Genomic DNA, 13,383 nt, shown 5'->3' on the forward strand with positions numbered 1-13,383 from the left:
TTGCATACAGGTTTTTAAGGTGTGTGTGTATTTGTGTGTGTGTGTGTGTGTGTGTGTGTGTGTGTGTGTATTCTGTAACATGTGTCCCTGCATGTGTATGTGTGTGCATGTGCGTATGTGCATGCGTGGGTATATCTGTCTGTCGTCTGTCTGTGCATTACTGTGGAGGCCAGGGTCACCTTCTGATAGCTTCCTCTATTGCTCTTCACCTTATCATTTTCAGGGTCTCCCCCTGAACTTGGGGCTCACAGATTGGCTAGACTGGCTGCCAGCGACTCTCAGAGATCCTCTTGTCTCCGCCTCCCCAGTGCTGGACATCCAGGTGCATGGCACCGCTCCTGGCTTTGTATGTGGATGCTAGGGGGCCACAGTCAGATCCTCTGCTGGCATGGCACGCCCTTTACTGATTAAACCATCTCTCCAGCCCCCATTGTAAAAACTTAGGTCGGTCTTTCTGAACATAGAAGGCCAACAGTCTGTATGTATATATACACATACCTGCACATACGCACACGTATCTTGTCTGATACGAGTGCCCTCAGTGTCCCTGCCTGTAGTAGAGCAGACTGTGAATGGTGCCCCTTTAGCTTTGCCAGCTCAAGGCCAAAGCCAACCCAAGGCTTGGGAAACTTCCTGGGCAAAAAGCAATGGACTTGATGAGAATAGTCTGTTAGTTAGTGCCTCAGAATGTCATCAGGTGATGTCAGCTGTTGAACTGGTGCTTGAACCCGGGGATTCTAGAACCTTCTTGCCTTCCTAAATCACTTAGAGAGCTTGTTTAGCTTTGATCCTTTGCTTTCAGAGGGAAAAAAAAGTGTTCAGGACTTATTCAAAGTGTTCTGGTCCCTCCCAGCCTGTCCCCTGGGCCTATAACTTTCCAGACCCTGCATGGGTCTCAGAAGGGACTTCACTGTGACTCACCAACCTGGCCCAGACCTTTCCCTTCTGTTTATTTTTCTTTGCCAGAAGTGGGTCTCGGGTCCCTAGAGAGGAAGGAGAGGGCCAGGTCTGCCCATGGCAGTGGGTACCTCTGAGTGCGCTGAGGCCGACCCCAGATTCTGTTGAGGTGAAACTTGGTTCTCATGTTTTGGCTCTTGCTCTCCAGCTTGGCAGCTGCCATCTGCGTCTGGCACAGACAGGAGCATGGCATTCATTGGCACCGCAGGGCCAGGGTTTGCGGCAATAAGCCCAACAGCCTTAAACAGCCCTGGAAGAAAAGGGTTAACAGGCTGGGGAGGTGGGAGCAGCCTCCATTTGGCTAAGGAGCCTTGTTAATTGATTCCCTCATTCCCATTTGTTCCTGCTAAAGAGAGACAGATGAGAGGGAGCCCGCCAGGCCCCGCTTGGCACCCGGCAGCCTGGCTGGGCACAGCTGTGCTCCTGGCTCTGGTGTCTGTGGGGGAGGGGCAGTGGCAGTAGAGGTGAGGAGGTGGGGCAGTCCCCTGGCAGGCCAGTGCCCTCTGCTCGCCCTCAGCCGGGCAGAGATGTCATGAGAACACTTCTGAGAGGCAGATCCTTTATTCAGCCTCCCGGCACCTCTTTGATCTCTTGGCCCTGTCTGTCACCACCGGGGGCTGGGAGCTCAGTGAGACACCATAGGCAGCTCCCTCACCACCCAGCTCCTGATGGGACCCGGCCAGCCTGAGTCCCAGACAGAGATTCGGTCTAGAAAAGGGTCAGCACCGGTCTGTCCAGCAGAGTCCTGTGCCTCTCTGTGGCAGACTGGAATCCTCCGCATAAAACTGTCTTCTCTGCCAGGGTCACAGACTCTGCTCAATCCTGATACTCCCCTGCCTCTAGTTCTTGGGTCTTCTGTTATTGCTGTTGTTGCTGCTGATGGTTGTCTCCCGTGTGATATACGTATGTGGATGTGGATGTGTGGGTGCACAGCCGTGAGTGTGGAAACCAGTGGTGGATGCCCATTGTCTCCCAATTACTCTCTATTGCTCTTTAGCAGCAAGGTCACTCACTGGACAGAGACTCACGGACTGACTTGTCCAGCTGGCCAGCCAGCCCTAGGACCTCTGTCTCTGCCCTCCAGCTCTGGGGTTCCAGTGCATGTCCTCAAGTCTGGCTTCAACACAGGTCCCCATTCTTGCACAGCAAGCACTTTTCTCACCGGCAATCCCCCTCAGCCCCTCCAACCCAACTCCGCCCCTTTCTCCTGCCTCATCTTCATTTTAGCCGAGCTCAGCCAAGCTCGCTGGTGCCTGCTTGAGCGGGGCTGTTTGAGATTGTGGGAAACAGGGCCACCTCACTGTACCATGAGAGAATGGGGTTTGAATATCACCAGTTAAATGGGAGACTCTAGAGTTCAAAGCCTGGCTCTGTGACTTGCTGGCTATGTAAATTGGGCAAAACATTGTTACTTCCTTGAATCTTACTGGTACAGTCACCGCTCTCAGTCACATTCTGCATCCCTTTGGATCAGGCACACTAGGTTTCCTTAAGAAAGGGTTCCCTGCCTCTAGAATCCACCAGAGCCTGTGGGCGGGGCTTGCCATGTAAGGGGACAGTGGTAGTGAGACCTATCTATGCAGCTGCAAGTGGTTCCAACTGCAAGTGTTGTCTGTGCTGGCCATGTTTTGTTGTGGTTGCTGTTGTTTTGTTTTGTTTTTATAAGACAGGCTTAAACTCAGAGCTCTGCCTGCCTCTGCCTCCTGAGTGCTGGGATTGGCAGCACGTGCCATCGCCACGCCAGACTCTGTGCCAAGTGGGTCTCACTCACGTCACAACTCTGCCGTTTCTCTGCTCTCCTGGGCTCTAGGCTGGCCTTGCGACTTACCCCGGCCTGTGACAGAATGTGGTAGGGCCGGTTCTGAGCACAAGTCTCAAGAGGTCTTGCATGCTCTCAGTTGTCCTCTTGGCACTCTGCCCAGCTGTGGTGTGGGGCAGTCCTGCCGGAGGGAGAGAGAGACACATGGCCAGATCCCGCCCATCACTCTGAGGACAGCCCGCCAAGCCCCAGAAGCAGAGCCACTTAACTGATGAGCATCTGATGCGTGAGTGAGCTCAGCCAACAGCAGGGTATTCCAGCTGCATTTGCAAGCCACAGAATCACAAGCTTAACCACCAAGCGGTGGTGGTTTTAAGCCATGAATACTGGGGTAACTTGTTATCCAGCACAAGCTAACTGATACACCGCCCCCGATCGTCGCCATGTGAGACGATGGAAGAAAACGAGCTGACGAGAGGACAGTACCTGCCAGAGAGCCTGATACTGAGCAGAAGGTCAGAAAGTAGGGCCTCTGTCACCTGCCCAGGGCAGAGTCCCTCACCATGGATGGAGCCTCCTGCATTCCAGAGCGTTCTCTCATCAGAGCTCAAAAGTTCAGCACACTTTCCTGCTTGTCCCATCTGCACCCCATCGCTGTAAGGCAATAAAGAAAGAAAGATGACATTGTTGTGTATATCTTATGAGCTAGCCTGGGGACGGAATTTTACATGTCCTCTATCTCTGTATTTCCACTCGATGGACACTCCAGGTGTCACCACGCTAGGTCGGTGACAAAGCCCCCTCACTGAGGTCTTATTTCCAGGAGGACATTTGCCAGTTTATTCTTTGGAGACAAGGTGTCATTAGGCAGATGGGACTGCCTTTGAACTCATGAGCCTTTGTCCCAGCCTCCCAAGTGTGTAAATGAAGGGTGTGTGCTTCTCTACCTGGGTCACAGTCACTATTTTCAAGGCAAGCAAACTCAGGCTTGGAGATAAGAAATCTAACGTGCCCGACTTTACACAGCTAGCGAGCGTGAAGACTCACCAGCTTGCCTGGGGGCATTGGGTACCGTGGCACAGGCCTTTAAGTCTAGTAGCGGAAGGCAGGCAGATCTCTGTGGGTTCAGGGCCAGCCTGGCTGGGTTACACAGTGAGACCCTGTCAGGAAAAGAAAGATAGATTGGCTAGCTCCATGGAAAGCGATTGCCTACCCTCCACCCAGACTGCTCTCCCAGAACAGCCCCTGTCTGTCTCTACGCCTTTGCCTTGGTAACCCTAGGCTCCAGAGCTATTCGTAATGCCTGGTAGCCCGTACTCTTCAGTTTCTTGGCACACGCAAAAGCATTCTGAAGCTGAATTCTTCCCTTCACCAGGAACAATGTTGTCATCCCTCTGCCTTCAGGGTTTCCCTTCTACAACTCTCCCAAATTTTTGTAGATTTTTCCCTTGTCTTCCAGGCTCCTTCAGGGATCCAGCTGACGCTTCTGTGGGGGGCACTGTCTGCTCAGTGCCCTTCCCTTCTCTTGGGAATGGCAGACAATCTCTGCATCATCCAGAGTGTAGGCTGCCATGTTCCTCCTGGACGCTGTCCACAGCCTATTGGGCACAGGTTGGTTCAAGTCTACTCAGTTAACATTCTCTCAAGTTATGGATGGGAATGTAGGGGTCTGTTTGTTACATCAAAGTCAAGAAGGTGCTGCTATAATTTCTTTCCACAAATTTCCTTTTTTTTTTTTGGTTTCAAATGACTTTCATTGCTTTTGTGGATGTGGTGGTTTTGAATATGCTTGGCCCAGGGAGTGGCACTATTAGAAGATGTGGCCTTGCTGGAGGAAGTGTGTCACTGTGGGGGTGAACAATGAAACTCTCTTTCTAACCAACTGGGAGCCAGTGTTCTCCTAGTGGCTTTCTGATGAAGATGTAGAACTCCCAACCCCTCCTGCACCGTGGTCTGCCTAAATGATAATGGACTGAACCTTTGAACCTATAAACCAGACCCAATGAAATATTGTCCTTGTAAGAGTTGTCTTGGTCACAGTGCCTGTTCACGACAGTAAAACCCTAATTAAGAGAGTGGGTAAATAGTTTTCAGAATAGTGAAACTTAAAAACAAATGGTGTGTGTGTGTGTGTGTGTGTGTGTGTGTGTGTCTGTCTGTCTGTCTCTCTGTGTGTGTGTGTGGGGGTGTGTGTGTGTGTGTGTGTGTGTGTGTGTGTGTGTGTGTGTGTCTCTCTCTCTCTCTGTGGTGGGGGTGGTGTGTGTGGGTGTATGTGTGTATGTGTGTGTGTGTGTGTCTGTCTGTCTGTCTCTCTCTCTCTCTCTCTCTCTCTCTGTGTGTGTGTGTGTGTGTGTGTGTGTGTGTGTGTGTGTCATAGGCTAGCCTCTACTTACTATATTGCTGAGGATGCCCTTGAACTGGTCCTCCTACTTCTACTTTCTAAGTGCAGGGATTCAAGAGGTTCTGTGCCTTACTCATGCACCCAGCTGAGGCTGGGGATTGAGCCCAAGGCTTCATACATCCTTGGCAAATGCTCTGCCACTGAGCTACATCCCCACCCTATAGACAGTATGGTTACTCTCTCACTATGAGGCCCAGGCTGACCTTGAGTTCAGGATCCTCTTTCTGAGATTACAGGTGTGCCCTGCCACTCCCACCTTACATCTCACCTGGACAGGTGGTTTACAGATTGCCTGGGTTTCCAGGTCTTGGAAATAGACAGCCCCAATACCTTACATCATACTCCAGAGACTTGAGGTCGCTCACCTTTCCCTCTCCCTCCGCATCTAGACCATGAGTGAGCCCTAGTGATTCTAGCTCCACCAACAATCTCTGAATTCGATTCCCTCTCTCCATCTCCAACTTGCCCCGAGACTCATACCACACTCATCCTTGCTCTGCTCCTGGCTTCTACTCGGACAGCCTCGATGGTGCACCCATCAATGGTGCATACATCAATGGTGCACACATCTCTGGGAGCAAACAGCATGCAACGGAGGTCAGGCCACATTACTTCTGTTCTTAGCTTCCTGTCATACTGAGAATAAAGCAGCTGGACCATTTGGTGCTGGCCAAGCCCCCTACTCCTGCTGTGGTGCTCCCTCTCCCCACTGCGGTGCTCCCCCTCCCCACTTCTCCCTCCCTCAGCATAGTTATCTTCTACCTGGGAACCTGACTGGAAGAGTCTCCAGTAAGTTTGAAGTTGAGATGCCACTGTCTCAGCCTCTTTCCTCACTTCAGCCTCTGCCCAGATGTTCTAACTCCTGGCCTTTTTATTGACACAGCATCACCAGGCCCTGTCATCTTTGCGTAGAGTCTGCCCCTCCTGTTAGAATAGCAGCTCAAGGAGGGTAGGAAACAGGTCAGCCTTGCTCACCGTGCCTCTAGCACCTAACGCAATGCAAAATGGGCTTAGGTATCGTCGTCGTTGTCATCGTCATTTTTGAGACGCGATTTCACATAACCCAGGCCAGCCTTCTAACTCATTACATAGTCTAGGATGGCCTCGAGCTCCTGATCCCTCTGCCTCTACCTCAGGGATTCGGAATTACAACCACACACCACCATGTCTGGTACTGAGCTTTGCATATGCTAGGTATGTATTATATTAACTGAGCCTCATCGCCAGCCTGGGGAATTTTTATTACACGAGTGAGTGAACAGTTGAATCCAACGGAAACGGCAGCACTATAGCCCCATTCTGCAGAACAGAAAGTGAGGACTGGCAGACGGCAGGAAGACCCGGAAGCCAGAACAGAGATTGGTTGTCCACAATAGCCACATCCATGTAATATTTCCAATCACACCACAAGCCCATGCTATTTTATTTCTTCTTTCCTACCTAGCCCATTCTTCCAGGTTACAAAGGGGGAAACTGGGAGCTGGAGAGGACCCACAACAGGCCATGGGTGGGGCCTCTAGGGCCTTGAAGGTTTCCGAGGATCCTAAACACATCCTGCCTGGCAGGCTTCCATGTGAGCTTTCCCCTGTCTGATCTGGATCCCTTTGCCCACGGGGCACCACCTCCCTCCACCCCTGTGTAGGCCGCCTGCCAGTGTCTGTCACATCAAGTTCAAGTGATGCATGTGGCAGCGGCTCCTGGACTGCCTGTCGGCACGTCAGCCCCGTCCTGGTTACCATGGCAACAGGATGCAAGGCACCAGGGCATCAGTGGGCTGTGGCTCTCAGAGGGGCAATGCCATGGGTGAGGGAGGGGCTCCTTTCTTGTTCCTGTGGGAAGCTTGGCAGGGGCTGCTGCCGCTGGGGGCTGAGTGGCCCCTCCCTGTCCCTGCCTTGGCATTTCCTTCCTGCCATCTGTGCTGGGAGCTGGGGGAGGGGCCGAACGCCATCCCTGGTGGGAGGGGTTTGAGAGCAGATGGGTGGAAGAACAGCCCTCCCGCTCGCTGGCTCGGCTGTGCCCCACTATTGGTTCCAAGGACCCTTTCAGAGCTCTGGGCACATCACAGCCATCCTCTGTTTGGCAAAAATGACAAGTTCAGGACCCTGTCCAGCCAGACTTGGTTGCTGGGCTTGAGTCAAGCCCGGGAGGAAGAGGTTTTTCAAGGGAAGGGTCCTGAGGAGGCTAGCCTGCTTTATGCTGGCACCGGACTAGGACTCCTCTCAGTGGATCTTCCCATCCTGCATGGGTTGTGTTAGCATACCTATTCCACACTGAGAGAAACTAGCTTCAGAAATGACAGCCAGAAGGAGAGCACTGGAATTCGAACACAGGCCTATCTAGTTGTCAGCCTTGCTTTTGCTGTTGCTTCTAAGGGTGGTGAGTTTCTTGGCCACCACCCCTGCAGCAGGCTGTTCAGAGAGACTAATGCTGGGGGCTGAAGTGTGACAAGAGTGTGATCTGTGGAGGGGGCAGCCGGAGACCCTTGGTGCTATGCCTGCCTCAGGCCTCAACACTTTGTACAGAGACTTTGGGATAGTTACAATGCCGTTCTATCCTTAATACACGAGGCCTTTGTGTCTGGTCCAATGGAGGGGACTCTGGGTGAGGTGTCAGGGCTGATGGTCAAGCAGTTCTGAGTGGAGGGGGGTTACTCTTACACCTAGGTGGGTATCCAAATGGGACAATGCTTCTTTAGAATTACGTCTTATGCTGAGAATCCTCACCTTCCAAACAGGTGGGCAGTTCTCCTGGCCGTGTGAGATGGCAACCCCAAGTTAGTTCTGGGACCTTTGTTACCCTTTCTCTGTGCGACATTAGGAGGGTGGTGAAGGTGGAGCAGGGAGGTTGATGGCCGTGAGGAGCCCTCTGACAAATGCTCTTTGTGTGGGAACAGTGCTTGGGAAAGCTGACCATGTCCCCTAGAGTCAGACCTTACTTTGAAATCAGTCCGGAAGGGTGCTGGCTCAGTGCGGGCTGTGGTGGTGTTGCAAGCCTAGTGTGATCAGGGTAGCCTACGCAGATGCAGGCTCACTGCACAGGGGGTACCTGAGACACAAAGAGAAGCCCTCTGAGTCTTGTGGGGGGCCTGGAGCAAGAGCTGAGCCATCCATCATTGCAGCTGCAGACACCATTGCCCCATATAGGAAGACACCAGCTAAAGGGTCCCAGGGAGACCCAGGTTCCATCAGAAACATTCCCTTGGGGCAACTTCTGGGTCCTCATTCTTCCTACAGACTGGCTGGCCTCTGGTGTCTCTGCCTCAGGTGTCTCTGCCTGAGCCCACCAGGCTGCAGAGGGAAAGGCCTGTTAAGACTGAATGAGAAATTGGAGTTTCGATGCCAGATCAGATTGGAAATATTAACTGATAAAAAAATGAGCCCGATGGTGACTGAGAGTGTTCAGAAAAATTATGTGATCTGCCTGAGATAAAGTCCGAGAGAGGGAACTGCAGAGCAAGCCGTGACAAGGAGTCCTTGCCAGGCTGAGAGGGAAACACCAGTCCTCTGCGTTTGGCCCAGTCAGGGCTAGCCATTCTAGCAAGCTGGACCTCCTCTGATGCTCTCTGGAGAGGGAGGAATTACACCCATTGCAGGGTCCACTTCTTCCCATCTCCTTGATCCGCCATTGACACCCCTGCAGGCCTCTCTGTTCCCTGGGTCCTCCATTCCAGTCCACAAAACCTCTTTTCCAGTTCTGAATTCCCTCATCCTTCTTCTCCCTCTGCCTTCCTGGAGCTTACTGGGGCTTCTTGGGACCGGGTTTTCTATTTGAAATGAAACAGACTGTGCCCGGAAACCTCTCACGGACTGACAGATGTATCCTCTGGCAGAAAGGGGAATGGGGGGCTGGGAAACGAGGCCACCCAGCAGCCCCTCAGAGCAGCACCCAGCAGAGCCAGGCTAGCAGCATGTAAGTCATTAGCATTTTAGTCTTGGTTTCTTGGGGAGAGGTAGTTGGGTCAGGGGTAGGCAGGACCTACCTGCCATCCCTCCCTGGCCTGCAGAAGCCTATCCCAGGGATCAGAGGACACAGGGAGGTAGGAAGATCTCATCTTGCCAGGTATCATTGGATGCATGGCCCAATTCAGATCATCTGAGGTTGGCACCTGGCAGCTACTCAGCCCTCAAACCAACCCAGAGCTGGGGACTGTAAGGGGCGGCTGTTAGAGGGGCCAAAGCAATCTGCAGTGTCTACACAAGTAGACTCCAGCCAGGCAGGGCTGAAACAATTCAAGTTCGGGGCTTAGACCTGAGTTCAAGTTCTATGTCTGGTGGTTGCTGTGCATCCCTGAGCGAGCTGTGAGACCTCTCTGAGCCTCATTCTTCCCCATTATAAAGAGAAAAGGCTGGGCATGCATTTTAGGGACTCAAGGCACACATCCCAGTGTGTGCCCCCCAGGTTGTTTCCAGACCCCACAGGGAGCTCTGGAATCTCTGCTTCCTTCTTGGAACTACGTGGTGGTTCCTCACCCATGCCTCCTCTACGCAGCCTGCAAGAAGCTCGAGGGTGACCCCATCTATTTTTAAACCTCTTTCCTTCCCTCCATCTTGCCACTTCCACCCTTCCCCTCCCTCCCCCCTTTTCAGAAATGACATAATTAGAGGGGTTTAATGTTCGGCTGCTGAAATCTTCATTTTCTTGGTAATTTCCACTATTTCATCAAAGAATAATTAATTGCATTGTCTTTAATCAATTGTTTTACAAATCCAGCAGCGGGAGGAATTCTCCCACCCTCTCTGCAGCTGCTCTCCCCTCCTGGGTGAGCCACCAGCTCATGCCAACCCAAGAGCTTGGCTGCCAGAGCCAGGCTGGGCTGAGGATCAGGGTGGGGCCCCCATGTTTCCCAACCCCCTAGTGGGAGGAGCTCATGGGCAGCTGGGAGTCCACCTGGTGGTGTTCAGTGAGTACCACCTGCTATTGGTCCTGGTGCTCCCTCAAACTCTGCCCTCAACCTAGACAGCGGGCCAGGCTTGGTCCCACTCACCGGGTGCACATGGGGACCCAGAGGTGGAGGAGACCTTGGAGTCTCAGGACTCACAGAAGGTGGGAAAGACCTGGGTTGATATCTTGATGACAGGGGTAATGGTAACCAGGGAAGAGAAAGGGGGTGTGGCTTCTCAGGCAGAAGCAAGAGTGACCAGAAAACCAGCAAATGGCAGAGCTGGGATGTCAGCATTTCACTGTCTCTGTAACCCTCGATAATCTCCACCTCGCCTCCAGTCACATTTAGAGTGAGCTAAGGTTCAGAGGGGCCAAGTGCCTTGTTCAAAGTCAGACAGCGTCAGACAGCTACTGAGGGGCAGGACTAGGTCTCTGCTTCACACAGTTGTTTATCCAAGGACAATGCTGCTTTCCAATGGCCACCCTGGGACAACAGATGAGCCCATGTCACCCCAACTGACATCCAACCCTGGCTAAGCATGGTGGCACATACCTGTAGTCTCAACACTCAGGAGGCTGAGGTAGGAAGAATGTGAATTCCAGGCTAGCCTGGGATATGTATCAAGACCCTGTCTCAAAAAACAAAATCAGGGCCAGTGAGATAGCTCAGCGGGCAAAGGCACTTGCACACAAGCCTGGTGACCTGAGTTTAATCCCTGGAACCTATGTGGAGATGGAAAGAGAATCCACCCCATGGCTGATTTCCAACCTCCACATGCACTATGAGACACACACACACACACACACACACACACACACACACACACACACACAGAGAGAGAGAGAGAGAGAGAGAGAGAGAGAGAGAGAGAGAGAATCAACATAAGAAAATAAACAAGCAGAAGTCTAATCCTGTTAAGACCAGCCATTCCCACATGATAGCTTCTTGCTACTGGGTGACTGCTCCCACTTACTGGGTTCCTGGCCTGCCACCTGTCTCAAGATCTTTACTCCTTTTTATCCTTCCTAGGGGGTTTCTACCTAACTCCGTGGACCCTTTGCTTCAAAGTCCCTTCTTAGAGGGCTTACTCTACCACCTAAATACATGTCACCCCTCTGCCTCTCCTTCACACTGTTTCCCCCCTAGGACTTATCCATGGAGCTGCCCAGTGTAGGCATTGTGCTTTCCACAGAACACACCCTGGGGTGCTGCCACCCTTCCCTGCCCTCGGAGGGAGGTGGTGTGTGAGACTTGCAGTGGGTAGGGAGGTATGACCAAGGGCCAAGGGCCACTTGTCACTTCCAGAGCTGCTGCTGGGAGACAGTGCTTCTATGCAATGTCACTCCAAGTGCCTCATTGTGGAAGCTGGATATGAAGTCCCTTTAAGCCTGGATCCCCAAGAGAGGGCAGCATGCAGCAGTCCCCTTCAGGAGTCCTCCTGAAGAAATTTAGCATGAGAAATGATTCTTTTCACACACTCCCTAATCCATCACTCTTACTGGGTCTCCCTCCCTAGAGCGTGGCTCCCGGAGAGAGAGTAGGGCTGTATACCCACTGTCCTGTCCCCAGGGCTGGCACTTGGGGATGATCACAGAGCATCGAATGAATGGAGGCCATGTGCCCTAGTGTAGGACTTTGGGGGATTATGTGCATAGTGGTATAACAGACAGTTACAGAGTTCTTTCCTAAGCTGTGTGGTGGTGCCTGCCTGTGATCCCAGGACTTGGAAAGTGCAGGCAGGAGGATTAGAGTCAGGGTCATTCTGGTGTATATAGTGAGCTTGAGGCCAGTCTGGGCTGCAGGAGACCCTGTCACAGAAAATGACCACAAGTTCCTGTCCTAAAAAGCAGACTCCATCAGGTCACAGAGGCTGGATAGATATGGAGCAGGGTGAAGCTTGGCCACCGACTGCCTTCATCTCATAGCTGTTGCCTTTACTCCAGGCTTCCTGCTGACCTCTGCACATACATGTGTGAATCACCCAAGGAGTCTCTGTCTGAGAGCTAGTGAGAGGAACCTCTCCCATCCATCTTCATGGCTGAAGACACAAAGGCAAGAGTGACTGAGGTGTGGCACAGGTAGCCTTCACAGTGTCCTGTTTCAGGCCCCTAAAAAGACCCCTGAAGTTCTCTAGTCATCACCCCAAGGCTGCAGTCATCGCAGAGACAGGAAGGTGGGAGCCATGCAAACAGATCGCCCCACGAAATCACCCTCCAAACAGGAGCAATTACCCTAAGGTGGGAGCCGAGGCTGCACAATACGCAGGAGTGGTTGCCTCCTGGAAATTGGACTGTCCCCTCAAGTGAGCGTCCTTGCAGAGCCAGGGTACGGAAATGATCAGGCAGACTGTAGTCTACTTTGAGGGACCTACGTCTGCCCCATCCCTACCAACCTTCCTTCCAGTGCACCCTAAAGCTCATGTCAGACCCAGAAGGCAGCTGAGGTGCTTCTCTTGATCCTCCTGATGTGGCTGTTAAAACCCTGCCTTCGGCCTTCATATCCTGTGGTCTCATTTGATCCCTGTGGAGAGTGGCCACCAAACTCTGGCTGTGGTTACAGGACGTCTGTCCTTTTCACAGATTCTAGACTGGACCTGGCTGCTCCTTGCCCTGCTGCTGGTCCCTCGTGGATCTGGGACTGGAATCTGTGTCTCTGAGCTCTCTGAGCTCTTCCTACCCCACCCTTTTGCTCCCAGGACACATCTGCTATGGTCCTCCCTGTATCCTCAGACCGCATCTTGTCTCTGATAGAGGATCAGGGAGAAAAGAGGATGCAGAGTTCCAGGTCGGTCCCCTCTCCCTCCTAGAGCTATCCATCCCTGGAGATGTTTGTCTATAGGACTGTCCTGGAATGCAGACACAGAGCCCAGTTAGAGCCATCAGTCTTCGGTCTCCCCAACTCTCCCGATAGAGTACAGCTGAGGTCAGGGACATTGCAAACCTGGCGCTCAAATCTTCCCCGCCCACCCTTGTAGGTTCTCTCGTTTCAGCCCAGAATCCATACTCATTTGCACACACCTTTGAACCACCTTCCTGTAGTGTATGTAGACCACCAGCAAGCATTACAGACACAGAATTATAAAAACATGCAAAAGCCCAATCGACACGGACACTGGAACCACTTAAATGTTTGACTTCCCCGCCACTCTGCACCCAGAAGGCAGTGAGAGTCAGAGACTCAGCCTCTCAGCCTAGCCAGCCATTAAAATGAATCCCTCAGCCTCTGAGGGCCCAAAGCCCTTCTGTTACCCAGTGGTCTCTAAGAAAAGCCCTTCTTGTGAATCAACACACATCTGTGGCCAAGCAAGGCTGGGTCATGTCCACGCGGGGTTTCCAAGAGATGTGGAGTCCACCATAGCCACAGGAAAGGGGTGCATTTGCCACT

Source organism: Rattus rattus, chromosome 1, assembly GCF_011064425.1.
Source record: "Rattus rattus isolate New Zealand chromosome 1, Rrattus_CSIRO_v1, whole genome shotgun sequence".
NCBI classification, from domain to species: Eukaryota; Metazoa; Chordata; class Mammalia; order Rodentia; family Muridae; genus Rattus; species Rattus rattus.